This window comes from Hemicordylus capensis, chromosome 1 (genome assembly GCF_027244095.1).
Source record: "Hemicordylus capensis ecotype Gifberg chromosome 1, rHemCap1.1.pri, whole genome shotgun sequence".
NCBI lineage: Eukaryota > Metazoa > Chordata > Lepidosauria > Squamata > Cordylidae > Hemicordylus > Hemicordylus capensis.
This window is the reverse complement of record NC_069657.1, coordinates 110799633-110818662: the sequence shown is the minus strand read 5'-3', so window position 1 is coordinate 110818662 and position 19030 is coordinate 110799633. Positions and strand designations below refer to the sequence as shown.

The 19030-nt window shown below is 43.8% G+C and overlaps 1 long non-coding RNA gene across 1 annotated transcript; it reads left to right on the top strand.

Moving 5' to 3' along the window:
- Window positions 1-992: 992 nt before the first annotated feature.
- LOC128341204 (uncharacterized) lies at window positions 993-14079 on the top strand. Its single transcript, XR_008314258.1, has 3 exons — window positions 993-1639; window positions 3039-3106; window positions 10558-14079. It is a non-coding gene; the product is annotated as an uncharacterized LOC128341204 (long non-coding RNA).
- Window positions 14080-19030: the final 4951 nt, after the last annotated feature.

Below are 19030 nucleotides of genomic sequence, written 5' to 3'. Positions count from 1 at the left end.
TTGGTTAACCATTACCAGTTTAACTCCTGCTGCTCCTTTTTTTCAGCCGCCCACTAACAAATTAGAAGATAACAACACCTTGGGGTATTTTCTGTAAATTCATAGTACTCTCAAAAGGCAAAATTCCCCATTCTCTGACAATACAGAGTTCTGACAATACAGCTGCTGCTCCTATGGAGGCAGTTAATGTCTTTTGGGTGAAAAGTTCATAATGTTGTTGTATTCAAACTTACTACTCTGGTTGTGGAAGCGCCTTCTGTGAATGGGAGGAGAACTGTGCGTTCAAGAAAAGAATCCTTCTTTGCATGAATGCAACTCTCCTTCTCACAGAAGAAGTTTCTGTGAGTGCAGTAGTAAGTTTGGATCCAGCCCAATATCTGTACTTTTTCTGATTATGTGTGTGTGTGTGTCTATGGAAGCAAACATTTTTATTTAAGTATTCATGGAAATGTCATGTGTGGAAAATTGCCTGGAGATTTTTTTATTTTCTTATTCTTAGTCTTTATGGAGAATTGTTGTGTCCCTAGTGAATGCTCACTACCACCTGGGGCCTTGATTCTAAGCATTTTACTGTGGTACCATCTGCCTATAGTGCTGTTACAGCATTCCTCCTATGCCAGTATGGCATCATAGGTTGTGACATTGTAAGGAGCAGCAAGTGACATATCCCAGAATTTAGTTCCTCGTACATTTAAGTCACTCCTATCAGTGCCTCCTATCAGGCAGTAGGATGTTAGCAGAGCCCTTTTCTGTAAGAGTTCAGGGCTTGGCTGTCTGGCTACAAAAAGTATTTTCAAGTTTTAAAGCTTGCTTTCATCTTTTTGAACTTTAGTTGATACCATTGTGTGTTTATGTCATGATGCCCAATACATGGTAGCATCAGTAAAGGTAAGCACGGCACTCCTGTATCTCTTTGCATCCCTGTGTCACATTTCATTATCATGACATCATTGTTCTACAGGAGTAAGGCCCACAAAGGCGCTGAACTTATGTTAGTTGCATCTTGCCTCATTATATGTATTGTGTGTTCTGTTCATTGAGTATGGTCTGAAACGTGGTGTGCGAGAGTGTGCGTGTGTGTGTAAGAAAGAGAGAAAGACATTGCCCCACAACGTACCCTCTCTAAATTGTGTCCCTGCTTGGAAGTGTGTGGACTCTTTTCATGAAGGAATAATTTTCTCCCACCAGCCCCAGCCAAGGTCAGGTCTCCAAAAGGGTGGCATGCGTCCCCTCAGACAATTTGTTTGTCCCCCATCTGCCCCCCCCCACATTTCTGTTTCAGAAATCTAATATGTGAGACACAGCTTACCCACCCATAAATGTGCTTCGCCACTTCTGTGCCCACCTCAGTTTGTTTTTTCTGGTGCCACCACTGCCCTTGACTTTGAACACTTTTACAAAAGTAACCATATTTGCTTATGCTACAGTCTTGGTGCCTTCACAGTAATTTTGCACATGGGACTCTGTTGAGTGATCGATACAGCAATAATTATTATTTTGTTTAGTGGTGCAACTTGAACGCCCAAACCTAACTTCACATATTACCATTAGGATTAAAAACTGAACCATCCCCTTCTGATTTTGTTTTCCATGCACGTCTGGGCAACCGAGACATTCGTCAGCTTCTTCACACCTTCTGGTAATTAAATAAATTAAATATGTTGCCAGAAAAAGGATTGAGAGATACAGTAGGTTAACAATTGCCTCTCAAGCCATCTGTTGATGTCTATATTAGGCACTGCTATTGAACTACTTGATACCATGAAGTCTTGGTTCTATCAGCTGGCAGACTCCACCACAAACCATTCCAGAAGGATGATAATGTTGAGACATTTATTCTGTATGGGTCACTAGTTGTTCACAGAGTGAAATGTCATGGCCATTCATTTTTATGAATGGCAAATGTGTGCATCCTTTTTATGGGGAAAAGGGATACATGAAAATAAGAAGAAAATGTAGAAAGAAGAATGGGTGCCAGTGGGGGTTTGCAGGGAGAAACATTGTTCATGATCCCTTCTATGAATGAAGATGTTATACACTAAAATATGGCTGAAGGGCCATAGGGAAAAAAATACAGAGGTGCCAAAGGAGGGAACTATAATATCTATTGGTTCCTCTTCCTCCCTGGTGTCTCTCCCATTATCAGCATTTAGGATGTAGCTCCTTAAATGGGGATTTGGGGTTTTTTTCATTCATGTTCTTTAAAATAGTATCTACTTTACAATATTCCTTCACTGTCAGAGATAGGGTGGTGAGCATGCAACACAGGTAATGTGTTTGGAATTGCAAGACAATTCTGGAATGCCCTCCTAAATAAAGGAGGTTCGCTTGGCCCGATCACTGTTCCCTTCTGGTGTGCAGTGAAAACATGATTGTTTTTAAAAGCCTTTGAGGCAAGCTGATAGTTTGCTGCTGCTGCTGCTAAATATTTTTAAATGGGATATAAAGGGTTTCTTTCTTTTGTTCTGATGCTGCTCTTTTGCTTGTATTTAAGCAAATGCAGTCCTATGGGGTCCTTCAACATTGAAGAGAAGGATTTCAAAATGTCATAAATAAATACATTGACTAAATGTACATTGCTGACATATCCTGCAGCACAATGCAGGCAGTGCCAGACCCATCTGCACCACTATGGGACTCTAACAGATATAATGATGGTGCTGTTCAAGAAGGCAGTACCAGTGCTGCTGACTCTTGCACAATTGCATGATGCACATTACTTTCATTGGGAATCATGGGAGTAGAACACAATATGTGAATGTGCAAGATCCAGCCATATTGGGACAGTACTCTTGCACAGCACCATCACTATGTGTGTTAGAGCCTTGCAGCTGTGCAGATCTGACACTGTTGTGGGACATGTAAGCCATAAAATACAACTTACTTCTACTATATTACTACTAGCCTCTTCCCCAACACTATGCAGATATACATTGCTATTGATAAAGTCATGGTATTCTACATATGCAAAATGCTTTACAATCTTATTTGATCTTTGCAACTGTCCTGTGAGGTAACTGAATCCTCCCACTTTTCAGATTGGGAACCGAGGCTCAGAGAAAGCGATTACCAAGACCCAAGGCCATCCAGTAATGTTGTGCCTGAGGTGAGATTTAAATCCATGCCTTCCATGTCCAAATTAAACAAACAGCTACTAGAGAGGTTTCATATATGAGAGCAGAAAGCATTAATATATTATTATTTTGCTGGGCTCAAAACCCTGTAGAACATACGGTAGTTCCCTACATAGATATGCAGTGGTGTCGGGAGGGGGTGGGGAGTGCATGTACTCCAGCAAACAGGAGGGCTGTTTTTATGATGATTATTAGGATAGGAGAAGCCTCCCACCCGGGTTTGGGAGCTGGCTGGGTACATTCCCAATATTTGATTGGGTGTTAGATAAAAGCAAGGTTGGAGGCGGGAGCTTCCTCACTTATCAAGCCCCAGCTGGGTAGAAGGGTCATGCATGAAGTGGGACTGAATGCAATAACTCCTTGACCCAGCACTAGTAATATACCTGAACTGCTGTATAGCTTGGCTTAAAGCTGTACCAGTCCCACTTAACTGGCTTGTTGTATAGACTTCTGCAGTTTTCCTATTTTGTATATGTTAATGAAGTTTTAATGTTTTTAGTGTAATACATACTCTGATATCTCAATCTAATTTTCCAATTTACATTTAATTTTTTGGTGGTGGTGGGCAAAATTTGTTTTAAGGGGGGGCACTTGTAATTGACTTCAGGAATATCATCCAATCTTCTCTTAAATTGAGATGCCAGAGTGACTACATTGCCATTTAAATCAGATAACAAAATTATTCCAGGTATAAGCTGATGGTGAAGAGATCTGTGGTAAATAGCCTGTGAATTCATATGCAGCCTGCCCATCTCTTGAGATCTCTCAGTTCTTACAAATTAGACAAATAAATTGGTAGTTCACCTACCGCATCCTGGTAAACAAACATTTTTCAGCAAAACTCTCTCTCCCATCCATTAAGCAGGGCTAGTTTCAAACCTGTAAAGAGCTGTGGCAGAGTGATGGCTCTTTGAGTTAGAATTCAAAATAATTCTTGGCAGGACACTAATGAAAAAACAACTAATTCTGACAATTTACCATAGTAACTGAAGCAGTCATATTATTAATGTCAGCATGATCTAAAATGGAAAGCTCAGGCACAGTGACACACACAGAGCACTCAGCCATTTTCTCTTCCCTTGGAGGAAATCTCTAAGGGAAGATTATTTATTATATAGGTCCAGACTATTTAAGAGAGCGCCTTCTTTGTCATGAACCCTGCCGCCTTTTACAATCTTCTGGAGAGGTCCGGTTATGGTTGCCACCAGCTCGTTTGGTGGAGACTCAGGACCTGGTTTTCTCTGTGGCTGCCCTGGGGCTTTGGAATATGCTCCCTGATGAAATTAAAGCGTCTCCTTCTGTGTTTGTTTTCAGGAAGACCCTCAAGACTTGCCTGTTCTCACAAGCTTTTAATTAGAATTAATATTAATAATTTTAATAATTTGTTTTATATTGTTTTTATTGTGCTTTATGTATTTTAATCTGTGATTTTTAATATTAAAATGTGTACACGGCCTAGATATGCATATCAGGTGGTATAAAAATATGGTAAATAATAATAAACTAGCCAACCTGCACAGAGCATCTGTGCACTTTGGGGCTGGCTGTTTTCCACCCCCTCTCCCTCCTGCCCGGGTCTCTCCTCTCTCCCCCACTCCCACCAGGCCTGCGCTTTCTTGCCCTCCCTCTCTTCCATCCCTCCCCCCTCCCCCCACATAGAGCCTCACCAGGCTGCAGGCTGCCAAAAAGGGCCCCGCCGCCGCCGAACAGCGAAGCCCCGCCACCCGATTCCTTCCCGCCCCAGGCTGCAACAGGTGAAGGGGCTGTGCCCCACTGCCCGTTCCCCACTCACCCCTGCAGGCACTTCCAGGACCAGTCTGTCTCACTGCCTCCCGCCTCCCGCCTCCTCCCAGCCCAGGCCGCGGCTGCGATGGCTGGGCTAGGGCTGCGGCTGCCGCCACGTCCTCCTTCTCACAGCAGCCCGCGGCAGCCGCCACCGCCTCCTCACCACGGCTGCCAACATTTCCCCCCACAGCTGCAGCTCAACTCAACAGCCTCCTGCTGCTCCCTCAGCCAATCCCAACGGCTCCCACTGCCCAGCCAATCCGGCGCCTCCGCTGCCCAGCCAATCCGCTGGGTTGCCGGGACGCATCCCCACAGAGGCACATCTACGGGGATTAAATATATGGATAATAAAATCTAACAGGAATCCAGACTTTCATTGAACACTACCATTGTTCTGTTAAACTGATGCTGAGCAGAGCCAAAAAGGAAGCTACACAGATGATTGCTTCAAATCCAATCTGTAAAATGTGATTGAAACACTGATAGGACAAATGCAAATCCAGAAAGCCTTATTCTGGAGGAAATGGTTAGTTACCACTGAAGAGTCTCAATCAAACACAAAACACACAGAAACCCTCCCCACTAATCCCAGATCTGATATCAAGAAGAAGAACTCTACACACATATTTTCCTTATGCAAATTTTCTACACTCATGGAGGGCTTTGCTTTATTTACCTTGGGGATTCATTCAAGCATTCAATCCCCCATTTATATTCTGGGGTGACACTGTCCCAGAAAACTATACCATGTGTTATTGGGAAGAGAGCTGGTCTTCTGGTAGCAAGCATGACTTGTCCCCTTAAGCTAAGCAGGATCTGCCCTGGTTGCATACGAAAGGGAGACTAGAAGTGTGAGCGTTGTAAGATATTCCCCTTAGGGGATGGAGCCGCTCTGGGAAGAGCATCTAGGCTCCAAGTTCCTTCCCTGGCATCTCCAAGATAGGGCTGAGACAGATTCCTGCCTGCAGCCTTGGAGAAGCCGCTGCCAGTCTGTGTAGACAATACTGAGCGAGATGGACCTATGGTCTGACTCAGTATATGGCAGCTTCCTATGTCCCTATCTTTTATTTTGATATTTAGAGGCTTCATTCTGAAGATTCTGGCTGGTCTAGTGTAGTAGAAATCCCCTGTGTCAGACCAATGCATAAAAGTCTGAAGAATACAATGAGTCCTAATAAAGAGATTTAATAAGACATATATAAATGGAAGGTTGAACCGGATCTATTTAAAGGATCCTCCTCAGTTAAGTAGCTAAGGAAAACAATTTATGAAGAGATTCTCAAAGTGGGTTTTTTTAAACCTGATTTAGAACGTAAACGCTACAAACACCGCACTTCACAGTACTTGTTGCAAGCCGATCACCCTATCGCTCACTTTAAGGAGAAAAAGGTCCTTTTTCATTCATGGGAAACAAGGTGGCGCTTATACCACCAAGTACTACCACTTAATGTGGCTAAGCCATGGCTCCCAGAGGACCAGCAAGAGTGTCCTAAAATCACCTGCAAACAGAAAGCTAGTGAGCTAGGCAAAACATTCAGGGAAACCCACTCACATTTCTTAAAAGAGTGTGTGGTAGCCAAAAGAGTGTGTCAGGGAGTAAGCAAGCTGTTAGAGTGGCCTGATTTGGAAAAACAGACTTTGGAAGAACTAACCTTGGGTTCGAGCGACAGAACCTCTTTTCGAGGTCCCAGAAAGAAACCTTCAAGGAAACGGGACGGAACGGGTGCCCTTATACTAGGGAATTGGAACATTCTCCTTCTCGTAATCAGGTTAGTAAACCTGTATGTCATTTATGCAATGCTCCTGCATAGGAATAGGGAGGGAAGACGCGACCAAGAGGTCCACATAGATGAGACAGTAAATTTTTTCTGGAAAAGTTTGTATGGTTATGTGCAAAAAGACAAGTGTATCTCTTCTAAACAGCAATGGGACAAATTGTGGAAATGGACGTTGGACGTAACCCCGCCCCCTGATTACCTGATGTGCCTGGTAATCCCCCCACACACACCGAGTTACAGTACTGCGTGCATATACTTTATAACCCTGTGGGTTACCAAATCCTTGTTTGTAAATCTTTGTAGATATATGATATACAAACAACCACTTTGTATATAATTGTGCTTTGGTAACGTACTGTATGCTTTGGTAGTTTGTTGGTTCAATAAAAAAATCTTGTCCTATAAAAAAAATCTTGTCCTATCTTGGAGATGCCAGGGAGGGAACTTGAAACCTTCAGCTCTTCCCAGAGCAGCTCCATCCCCTGAGAGGAATATCTTACAGTGCTCACACATCAAGTCTCCCATTCATATGCAACAAGGTGGACCCTGTTTAGCTAAGGGGACAAGTCATGCTTGCTACCACAAGACCAGCTCGCCTCACTAAAGAATCTGGCTAATGATAAAATGCTTTTCTATTGTTCTACATTTGTGGCAGTGGTGTGCCAGAAGCTGATCTGGGCTGAATTCAACATTTGGTGGCACTGGATGGATGGCCCTTGTGCCATGGGCTGATGCAGCATGAACTTACTGAAAAGTGGGGCTGCCACTGGGTGACAAAGTTGTGTGAATCTGACCTTTTTTTGAGGATCAAACAGAGGTGAGGCAACAACCCTTCATCTTGGCAAGTGCTAGTTGCTCTTTCAATACACTTCAACTCTGATTCACCCCTTGAATGTGTAAACAAATCAGAGGCTGAAGTGAGCTCATGGGTTGTCTTTTATCCCATGATAATTGATTGTATAAAAAGGTCCAGTGGTTCCTTGTGAACTCAGGAAATATCCCTAGTGGTGGCTGTGACATCTTCAAAATCCTTATGGAACTAGCAAGATGTAACTGGGAGACCAATTATGCAGTTAATTAGCAGTGTATTCAATTAGCCAATTAGCTGCACTCCTCAAATAGTCTCCTGCAGACGGTTTTGGGGGCATTAAGTGCACAATTTCAGTGTGTTTGGCAGTCGCAACCACATGGGGATGAATGCTGATCCCTGTGCTGCTGAACTCTGCTAGATCAAACAGCAGATATGGTAGGGTCATAGCAAGATAATATGGTGGTGGCACAGTCCAAAATCAGCTTTCTACAGCAACCTGCCTACACGAATTAATACCTCTTCCTTGAAGAGCTTTCCCTCCACTTCCCACTGAATGCTACAGTACTAAATCAGCCATGGGGGAAGCTACAGATCAATAAATCAGAAATGGATGTGTATCTGGCAAACTCTTCTTCTAAATCAAAATTTTGAGACAAAACACCTAGTTTCTTGAAGAAACCATTGGAAAATTAACAAGACATTTTTTTTTTAACGCCAAAAAGATTGTTTTAATTGAGACTATAAACAGGCAAAGCAGATCTTAGTGTAGGAGCAATTAGCCAAAAGTTGTGCATTCAAACCTTGGAGAGCAAAATATACATAGGACACACACAGTAATTTAGGAGAGCTGATACAGGCCTGCCTTGTAACCACTCCCCAAAAGCTGCATGCTGAGCTGCAGCAGGGCACACAAGTGGAGTGTAAAGTCAAAGGGATTACATTCTCCTAATTATTTTCTGCTTGAGGTTTACATCACAGGCACAGAATGAGATCAGCCGGGACTTGCCTCTCGAACAAATCACTCAGACTTAATCATTGCTCAGTGCAATGTTCACATAAACAGCAGCAGCAAAAAAAGAGGGGGAGGGGGGGAAAAGGAAGAAGTGGTGGGGAGGGGACAGAGCGTGGAGGAGGCTGAGAAAAGACAGAGAAGTGCGTCTTCAATCACAGTTGCAAGGAACAAAAACCTGGAGGGGGAAAAAAGCTGTTGGACCGCCACCAAATCTCCCTCGCTAGAGACAGGAGCCCATCTGCTGAGCTCTGCAACTTAGCTTTAACTACCATTCAGCTTGCGTCTCTGCAGAGATCAATCTGTAGTGCTGGCAGATGGACCCCTGCTTCCCTGAGTCGCTGTGTTATTTGTTTAATAAATTTAATTAATATCCATACTGCATTGGATTGCTCCCAGAAAAGGGGGTTGTGGTTCTCTCTTTTCCTGATAACTACATGATGAGTGATTTCCCAGAAAAGACCAGATAACAGGGCCCCCAGGCCACTGAAAAATTAAATGTGCCATGTGCTTACATTGCTTTGCATGTATTTTTTTGCAGTAGCACTAATGTGTTCTTGGCGGCTATTTTAACTTCACGAATGTGTAAAAGTTTTGGGGAGGGGGCGTCAACATGCATCTTGCTTCAGATCAGTTAGAGCATTAGTGGGGATTTTAAAAAGCATCAGATATAATTGCCCTTCTGACAATTTTCTCTATTTGCCCAAAGAAAAATAAATGGATAATGAGAATGCCTTTCCAGACCAACACACATTTCCTTACACATTTTTTGAACAAAAACGTCAACTGGCAGTCATGATTGTATTGGACATGTTCTAATATTTAATAAATAATAAGTGTTCTTAAATACCAGTAAAGATGACAGTGCTATAGGATATTAAAGATGCCCAAAGTTTCACAGGAAAGGCCACAGCGGTCAGGCACAGATTTAAAACACATTTTAAGGACTGCTACACTACAATTCCGAAAAGCTTACATATGTAGTTACATTTATTTCAGTGGAGTGACATGAATTTAATGTCCTTGTGATCAAGACCCAGCAAGGTGGAATATCCAAGAACATCTGGAAGTTACCTGGCATACTGAAAGGAAATATGTGATTTTAAATAACTTACTTTTCTTGCTAGCTATAGTATGATTATTTGGGGTATTTGTGTTTTTTAATGATCAGTTTTACAATGTTTACTTTTACTCCAAAAATGCCTTTTGATATGTATAAGTAACACAATAAACCAGATCAGGTTATGAAATTGCATTAGATGTGATTTAGAAACTACCCACTGTTATTTTTTTTGTATTTGAACAATGTTATTTAAATTGTGGCAAATCTATTTTTCTGGCTGGTAGGCATGCTGGGAGAGAACATCCTTTACAGATCATATTGTGGATTGAATCAGGCTCTATTCCAAAGTATTTAGTTGTATTTCCCCTTTGTAAAAACAAACTTTGTCTAAATATATGTCCATGGCCCTGTGAGAACAACCAATTTAGTTTTATTTGGGAATTTATGATCTTCTAATTGTTGGAAGTGAAGGACTCTGCACGGTCTCTTGTCTCAAAGACAGTGGAGGACAGACTAGTGAGTCAGAAGGCTAGAGGGTCAAGACACTGGTCATCCCTTCTCTACTGCTCTGACACTATCCCTTTGGAATGTAGACTGCTACTCTCAGGGACTAACTTCCTTCCTTCCTGCTTTGCACTTCCTCTCTCTCTTCTCTTCCTGTTCCTTCTACCTTGCAACATGCAAGCTCCTCTCCCTGCTCCATGTGTGCAGAGATGCAGAATCCATCTGCATCCAGATAGCTAGATAATTAGAGATCCCAACTCCTCACTTTCCTATCTAGAATGGAGTTCTCTAATAAATACCACTTATATTGATTTGCAGCTATGAACTGGCTCCAAGTTACTTTACTTTCAGCATACACACATGCCTAACTAGATTCCGCTGTGTTGTGCCTCTGTGCACTCTGCTATAATGAAAAAGGGGTTATCTTACCAGAGAGAATTCCCAATACTAATCATGGGTTTGTTTCGACCTAGGATAGAACCAGAGCAACTGAAGATTCAAAGTTGGTTCAAGGGATTGCTGACAAGTCCTGGCCTTGGCACAAGGATGGTATCAAGAGGTCAGCATCATCAGGCATCTGCTGAAGTCCATGCAGCTCTTTTCTACTCATGCACCTGCCCTTTTCCTTTTGCTGGCAGTAGGGACTGGATCTAGAGGCAGAGGGGAGAGCAAGTGAGGGATGGGAAGAGGAAGATGGCCCAGAGAGGGGCTTTTGCCTGCGGGCCTTTCAAAACCTGGAACTGGCACAGCTATGTAAATTGACACAAAAAGAATCTACACAAAGATTGCTGGGAGCTCTTACAGATTATTCAATCATTCAGCTGAAAAGGAAATTTTGAACCAGGCTTATGCAAGGAAGGAGAGAGCTCCTGTATGTTCCTGCAGAAGAGAGAATTTTGGCAAGGAAAACTTGTCATGTTATGCAGGGATGAGAAAAACGGCACCTGCTGAAATTCCCTTTGTCACTCTAACAATGCACAAGTTGGGGTGTGTGTGTGCGTGTGCGTGCACGTACGTGCACCTGCACACAAAAGGACACTGTCCAAGGTCCCTTCCAACATTCTATGATTCTATGAACATACGCAGTCCATTTCTAATACACTTGTGGCTTTGGTGAAAGTGAATGCTAGTTTAGTGTTTATACTCCTTTCTGACAATGTTTATTCCCATGCAATATAAGTTCTAGTGAAGGTTTCATCAGCACAAGATCCCAGGTTTGAGAACTGTGAGATTTTATCACTGGAGGAGGCCAAGGCTGGTCTGGCTGGCCCTGTTGGTAACCCAGATGACAACAACTTTCTCTGCCATAAGGTACTAACTCCAGTTGAGGTTCTAGCCCAGTCTGTTGCATCTGTACACAAAACCTAGGGATTTTAGTCATGGAAGAAGTGGTGGCAGCCAGCACTCTCATACCTATGGCAGCTGCTCCAAGGGAGGTTCTTGCTCAGCCTGATGCAACTACACCTAGCAGCTCCAGTGAGAATCTAGCAAGGCAGGGGAAAGGCCACAGCGGTCAGGCACAGATGCCCCTGTATCCAATGGCATCCCCCTGAGTGTGGGCTATTGTTGAGGTGGTTGTTCATGGGCAGCCAATTTTAGGGATAGCAGGACGATTGTGATGGCATGTCTGACTTGGTCCAGCTCGGTCTGATCAGGCTCATGTGCTCACGGGGGGCAGTAGTAGGCTTTCTTGACCCTCAACAGTATAGCCCTTGCAATGCTACCTGTATGGCTCTGTTTCTTGTGTGTCCAGTGGAATGTTTATTCATTTCCTTTGCATCACCCAATGCCATTTCAGAAGTGTTGTGGTCCAGGCCTGATTTGTATACTGAATATGCTCATTAGCTAGCATACAAGATTAGGCCTATCTCATCGGTGTCACCAAGTGACCAAGTTCTTTTATATAGTGACCATGTAGGATCTGGGTGCAAGGAAGAAAGGAGATCAAAGCAATCCTAAATGATTCAATGGGCTTTATTGAGTATAAAAGAATAACAACATCAATCTAGCTGAGCAGAAAGCAGAACATTCTATCAATATTACTAACAGTATTTCAACCCTAGCCAGCACCAATATTCACCCAGTGTTCCTAACTAACATATGTGTGTGTATTAAATCTTCCTAGAGCCTACAGGTGGAAAAAGGGGGAGGAAGGTAAGGAAGGCTGAGGGCTGGCATGGTTTGGGGAGATCAGGAATTAGTAGAGGGACGAGGGGAAAGGAGAAGGGGAAAGGATGGAGGGATCCAAGGCTTGTGGGGTGGCATATTACCCAGATCAGAGGCTTGAGAATGGTGGATCTTTCAGCTGAAGCTTTTGGCTGGAGACAGAAGCTTTTGGATCAAGCATGCAGTTTGCTCAGAGCACGGCTGAGAGTCAGAGCACCATGGCTGGGGAAGTCTTGACTTCTCACTGCGCAGTGGAAGTCACAGACAGTTCCTGTCCATGGAAAGAGTTCCTGCTTGTTGCCCCGCGGCTTAGCAGCAAACTCTGGGATTGCTCGTGAGCAGATCTTGCTTGTAGGCACAAGATTGCTCGTTCTCTGTCCAGTAAGCCTGTTCTTTATAGTTGTATTTTCCTTTGATCTCTCATAGAGTCTATTCAAATCTCCTCATCTTTTCCTGGGTCCCCAAAAGGGTGACAATGCTGTTACCTTCTGGATAATGTCTTTTAATTATTCAGGATATTGGCCAGTCCAGAGAGATCTTAATCTCATCTTCTGTTAGCTGCTATCCTGAGGAGAGGACATTGCTCAAGGCAAATCTGCATCTCTGAGTTGCAAATGGGCATCTTCTCTTGTCCCAGATTTGCTAGCCTGATACCAAAAGGTGTTAAAGTGTTAAGTAAGAATTAATGTCTATAGGTGTTTTCTTTTGTGTGCATTTACCTATGTTGAATTTCTATAGAGAGCAATTGAGTATAGCAGAGCAATAATTGACAAGGATTAACATAGACTTCTTGCAACAGGAAAGGGGAGATCAGCCTCTGGCCTCTTCCACAGACATTATCTGATAGTGAGTCACATTTTAGCATTTGGATTGTTCTGGCTTGGCTTTTGTGCTTCCTTGAGTACCCATTTCACAATACAATGCTGGATCGCCTCTTCCCTCACAGACCAGTTGAGATCTGGGGTGTCAATTCACCCTGAGCCCAGGCATTAATTCCTGTCTTAATAAAATTGGAACCAGACACAGGCCTGAATTCCACATACTTCTGGGCCGGTACCTCTGGATCTAAGGTTGGGGTACATGTGCCCCAACAGAAGCTGCTTCTGAATTTCTTCCCAGTTTCCAAAAGGTTTACCCTGGGATTCCTGTCTGGAAAGATAATCCAAAGGGAGCCCAGCCCGGTTTTGCACGTGCATGTGAACCGTCGGGATTGGGCCAGTCCCAGCAGCAACAGGGCAGCAAACCCGCCTAAATAGCCACCCTTGAAAATGAGGTGAAGGGAGCAAGCACTCCCTTATGCTCATTTTTTGATCATCTGGCAAGCAGACGCAGCTGCCAGACTGCGGGGAGCCTGGAGAGGGGAGGGTGGATCCCCATGATGCACCACGCACTCACATGGTGCATCATGGTATTTCCAGGGGGCGGGGCGACACATTCCGGCCCTGACCCTCCCTGCTGCCTCAGCGCACAGGGAATCATTTGGGCGCGTGGGGAGTGCGCCTAGCAATGGCGCCTGGATCGTCTGCAGGGAAGTTAGGAGTAACCCGCCTCCCCTGCAGTCTGCTCTGGAGCCCTTTTCATGGATTGTGAGACGAGGCTCCCTGGGTGCATGGAACTAGTTTTTGCAAAGTTCTCTGAATTCATATCTTAGTCTTTATAAATGATCTGAGATCTATAGACTCTTCCAAAGGATTACATTTTGTGCATAGCTAAATCAGTCCTCTTATTAAAGTGCTATACTGTATTCTATTACTTTTATATGAATTTATCTTCTGTTTTCTCTTTAAAAGAATCTTGTCTGTATTTGAATATAATTTGGTTTTGTCTCAGTTGATGCTTAGATTGCTAATTACATTAAATATGCTATAGTTTTTTTTAAATGTTTGCTCCCTCCACTCTCACAAACATGAACATGCGCGTATATTTAGCCTTCCAGGCTGAAAATCTGTGATCTGTTGCTTCTGCAATATTTGAGGTAATTAAGAGCTAGTGAACAGGTTTTCACATAAACAGTATCTAACTTTGTCCTACTGTTTCATTCATCTAGAGTTCAAGTTGAAGGAACTGTTTTATAGCTGCTTCCCTCATACACACAAGGAAATATATCGATTTAACTAAATATTTATTCAGCAACAACTCTATTTTTCTCCTTTTCCTTTTTCTTTCTGACTTCTCCCCCACACTCTCTACAGGATCTGCTCTGGCACAAATGCCCAAAAAACAAACAAACTGCAAAATATTGTTGGCTAGAATACAACACATCCCCTTCTCAACAACCAAAAAATGAATTGTCCCCTGTCCCCTTTTTTGCTGGGTTGACTCGAGACAGCACCCAAACCATATTCAGAAGCATCAGTGGTTACGATATAGTGCCTGTTGCTGTCAAAAGAAGTGAGAGCAGGGCTTTCAGCAATGGCTGACTCGATAGTCTAAAAACCAGCCTTGTAGAAAACCAGCCATCCAGTTAAATTCTACATTCTTTTTAAAAAGAAGATGCAATGGAGCAACTTTCGAGGCAGGGATCCATCTTATTTATTTATTATTTTTCTGTGTAAACCGCCCTGAGCCATTTTTGGAAGGGCGGTATAGAAATCGAATGAATGAATGAATGATCGTGGGAATAGCCCCACTATCTGTTTCCAGCCCAATACTGAGACTTCTTTTTGTGACACATAAACTTTCCCTTCTGCAGTACATCCTTTGTATTCCAGGACAGCAGTGAAGTATCCATTTTTGGCAATAGGGGAACCTCCAAGGGTGGATGTATGAAGGCTGCAATGGCAGATCTGATGTAGTGAGGAGTTTCTTGTAAAGCAGATGGGAAATGATAGCATATGGAAAACCAGAATTATCCAGCACCTGCACCTCATGGCCATTTAGTTATCTTGCCAATGTGGAGAAGCAGGCTCTGACTCGGTTACACTTAAAACACTGTCAGGAATAGGGATGTACATGGAACCAGTTTGGTCAGTTCGAATCTGAACCAGATTTGAACCGACCCAGCCCGGACCAGTTCCATGTCGCCTGAACCGGGTCTGGTCTGGTTCGACCATTGAACTGGGCTGAACCAGTTTGGGAGATATACTTGTAAAGGGGAATCCAGCAAGGATTCTCATTTACAACTAAATGAGTTGTGGGGCATTCCCAAGGTGGTGGCAGAAAGAAGGGGGGGAACTGCTTACCCTGGCTGTTCCCCATTGCTTGCCCTCCCAGCCTTGCCGTGGGCACTCTCCCCTCCTTTACTGAGCCACTGACTTGGTTCTGACCACGCATCCCTGGAGGCTATTTACGTCACCATGTGAATCACTTCCGTGCATGCACGCATGCTCACACTCTTGCCCTTGCCGTGCTTGCCATGAGCTCTCTCCCCTCCTTTACCGAGCCAGTGGCTTGGCTCCAGCTTGGTAGAGGAGGAAAGAGTATGTGCAGCAAGCAAAGCAAGGCTAGGAGGGCAAGCAGATGGGGTAAGCAGGCCCCCCACAACTGCTCCTGTTGGTCCCAAGCTGGTCCTCCCCAACCAGGCCATACAGTGGGTATAGGAAAGAATCACCCCCTTTGATAGACCTTAAATTCTGGTTCCCTTACATCCTGAAATGAAAACAAAAAGAAAATTCCCTTCACCAGCTGTACTTATCCAATGCAACCTATAACATCCAACTGAAAAACATCACAATTACAGTCCAGAAAAAGTGTCAGAAATAAAAAAACAAGAATTACTGAGATTGAAAAAGGATCACCCCCCCAATGTCAATATTTTGTTGAACCACCTTTTGCTTTAATAACAGCCTTGAGTCTGTTGGGATACTTCTCTATCAACCTTGCACATCTAGACGGAGCAATATTTGCCCACTCCTCCATACAGAACTGTTCAAGTTTGGTCACATTGGATGGTAGGTGTTGGTGGACTGCTATCTTCAAATCTCTCCACAGATTTTCTATGGGATTTAGGTCTGGGCTCTGACTGGGCCACATGAGGACATTCACTTTTTTCTCCTTCAGCCACTGTGTGGTCAATTTTGCTGTGTGCTTCGGATCGTTGTCATGTTGAAAGGTGAATCTTCTGCCCATCCCCAACTGTCTGGCAGAGGGTAGCATGTTTTCTTCCAGAATCTGACGGTATTTTGCCCCATCCATTTTTCCTTCTACCCTAACGAGAGCCCCAGTCCCTGAGGCAGAGAAACACCCCCACAACAGGATGCTGCCACCTCCATGCTTCACTGTAGGTATGGTGTGTTGTGGATGGTGAGCTGCGTTGGATTTACGCCAGGTGTACTGTTTGGTGTTGAGGCCAAATAGTTCAATCTTGGTCTCATCTGACCATAAGACCTTTTTCCATTTGGCAGCAGAATCTTCAAGGTGCCTTCTGGCAAAGCTCAAACGAGCTTTAATGTGGCCTTTCTTGAGAAGTGGCTTTCTCCTTGCGACCCTCCCGAACAAGCCACATCTGTGGAGCGCTCGTGAAATTGTTGTCACATGCACAGAACAACCACTCTTTGCCATGAAGTCCTTTAACTCCTTCAGAGTGGCCATTGGCCTCTTGGTAACCTCTCTTACCAGTTTCCTCCTTGCTATTCCATCCAGTTTGGAGGGCTGACCGGATCCAGGGAGGATAGCAGTCCACCAACACCTACCATCCAATGTGACCAAACTTGAACAGTTCTGTATGGAGGAGTGGGCAAATATTGCTCCGTCTAGATGTGCAAGGTTGATAGAGAAGTATCCCAACAGACTCAAGGCTGTTATTAAAACAAAAGGTGGTTCAACAAAATATTGACATTTGGGGGGGGTGTGATCCTTTTTCAATCTCAGTAATTCTTGTTTTTTATTTCTGACACTTTTTCTGGACTGTAATTGTGATGTTTTTCAGTTGGATGTTATAGGTTGCATTGGATAAGTACAGCTGGTGAAGGGAATTTTCTTGGTTTTTTATTTCAGGATGTAAGGGAACCAGAATTTAAGGTCTATCAAAGGGGGTGATTCTTTCCTATACCCACTGTATTTCACTGACTGAACCACCCCCGGTTTGGTCCGTGATCGAACCTTCAAACTGGCCCCAGTTGGAGGCAAACTGGTTTGGGATGAACTGTTTGTGCACACCCCTAGCCAGGAAGTGGTCCAGCTGCCTTATTTTTATAATAAGGTGAATCAGTAATGGAATGGACAGCAGACTTGCAAACTTTAAAGAAGTGTCCCCTTTTTTTGCACCTGTTGCTAGTGCCCTTCCATTCAAATTCGACTTTGTGGGCAGAGTCTCCACATTAATAGCAGAGTTAGCTCCTCCTTTCTTGTGCTGCCACATTCTGGGGCAGTGCCATATGAGCAGATGAAGTTTGGAAGGATTTAGACTGAATAGCCTGGATTTTAGGCCTTTGGTTTTGGGGTACTAAAGATAGCAATTTGGCACAGTGAGGAGTATTTTCCACCCTCCTAGTCATCTGTATAACTTTATCCAAGGTAGTTTTCTGCTCCAATAGAAGTTTTTCACACCGTTTGGAGCAGTTTGTTTTCGTAACAGTCTGATCCTTGATCATTTCATCAGTGAAGTTGGCAGACTCACAGCTTACACTTAAAGGCAAGCAATGCTGTGATATACTGATTGATAGATTCACCAGACAGATGGGATCTAGAATATAACTTGCACATTCAGCAATCACATTCCAACAGGGCAGAAATGATCATCTAAGGCTTGAAGAGCAGCTTCATAAGAATTGGCATCCCTTTCCAAGTTGGCAGGAAAGGGCAAATGATGATATATACTCTAGCCTTCAGGGCCCAGGCAGTGAAGCAATTTAGCCTTTGCTGGAGTAAAATCAGGGGTCTTGTATGGTGAGGAGGTCATTGCTCTTCCCTTCACTCGACTGGACAAGAAAAAAGGTGGTGGTAGTATCTGAACCATGCTGCAGTGGGTATCCGGTGAACAACAGAGTGCAAGGTGGATAAGGGGAAAGTACCTTCAAGGGGTTGTGCAGGTCAGGAAGCTGGAGAAACATTCAGCAGCAGTGATAGTAGAAAGCAGTGCAGGATGAAATGTGATGCCATGACAGCTGACCAGTAATGCAATGCAATGAGGTTGCGGGAACATTCGCAAGCTTTGTAGGCTCACACGCTTAGCTGGTTCAAAATCTCATCACCCAATGTTTTATAGCAGCTTCCCTCATATACACAAGGAGATCTTATGTAGATTTAACCAAAGGTTTATTCCGCAACAGCTCAATTTTTCTCCTCCTTTCCCTTTCTGACTCCTCCCCCACACTCTCTATAGGATCCCCTCGGGACAAATGTCCAAACAAACAAATTGCAAAAGATTACTGGATAGAATACAACAGGAACTGAGCATGTTTTGCCTAGAGAAGAGAAGACCGAGCAGGAATATCATTGCACTTGTCAAATACCAAAGGGTGGTGACATAGAAGAGGACAAAGACTTCGTCTCTGCTGCTCCAGATGGCAGAACTAGAGCTAATAGGTTAAAGTTAAAGGAGGGTAGTTTTTAGTTGAACATGAGGTATAAATGTCTGAATGGTACGAACAATTTGGCAGTGGAACCATTATGGGTGGTATGTGTTTCTCTTTTGCAGGAGGCTTTCCTGTAGACGCTAGACTATCATCTGTTGGGGATGCACTAGCTCTGGATTTCCTGTGTTGACCAGGGGGTTGGACTAGATCAGCGATTCTCAACGTTGGGTCCCCAGATAATATTGGACTTCAGCTCCCATAATCCCCAGCCAAAGGCCACTGGGGCAGGGGATTGTGGGAGTTGAAGTCCAATAACATCTGGAGA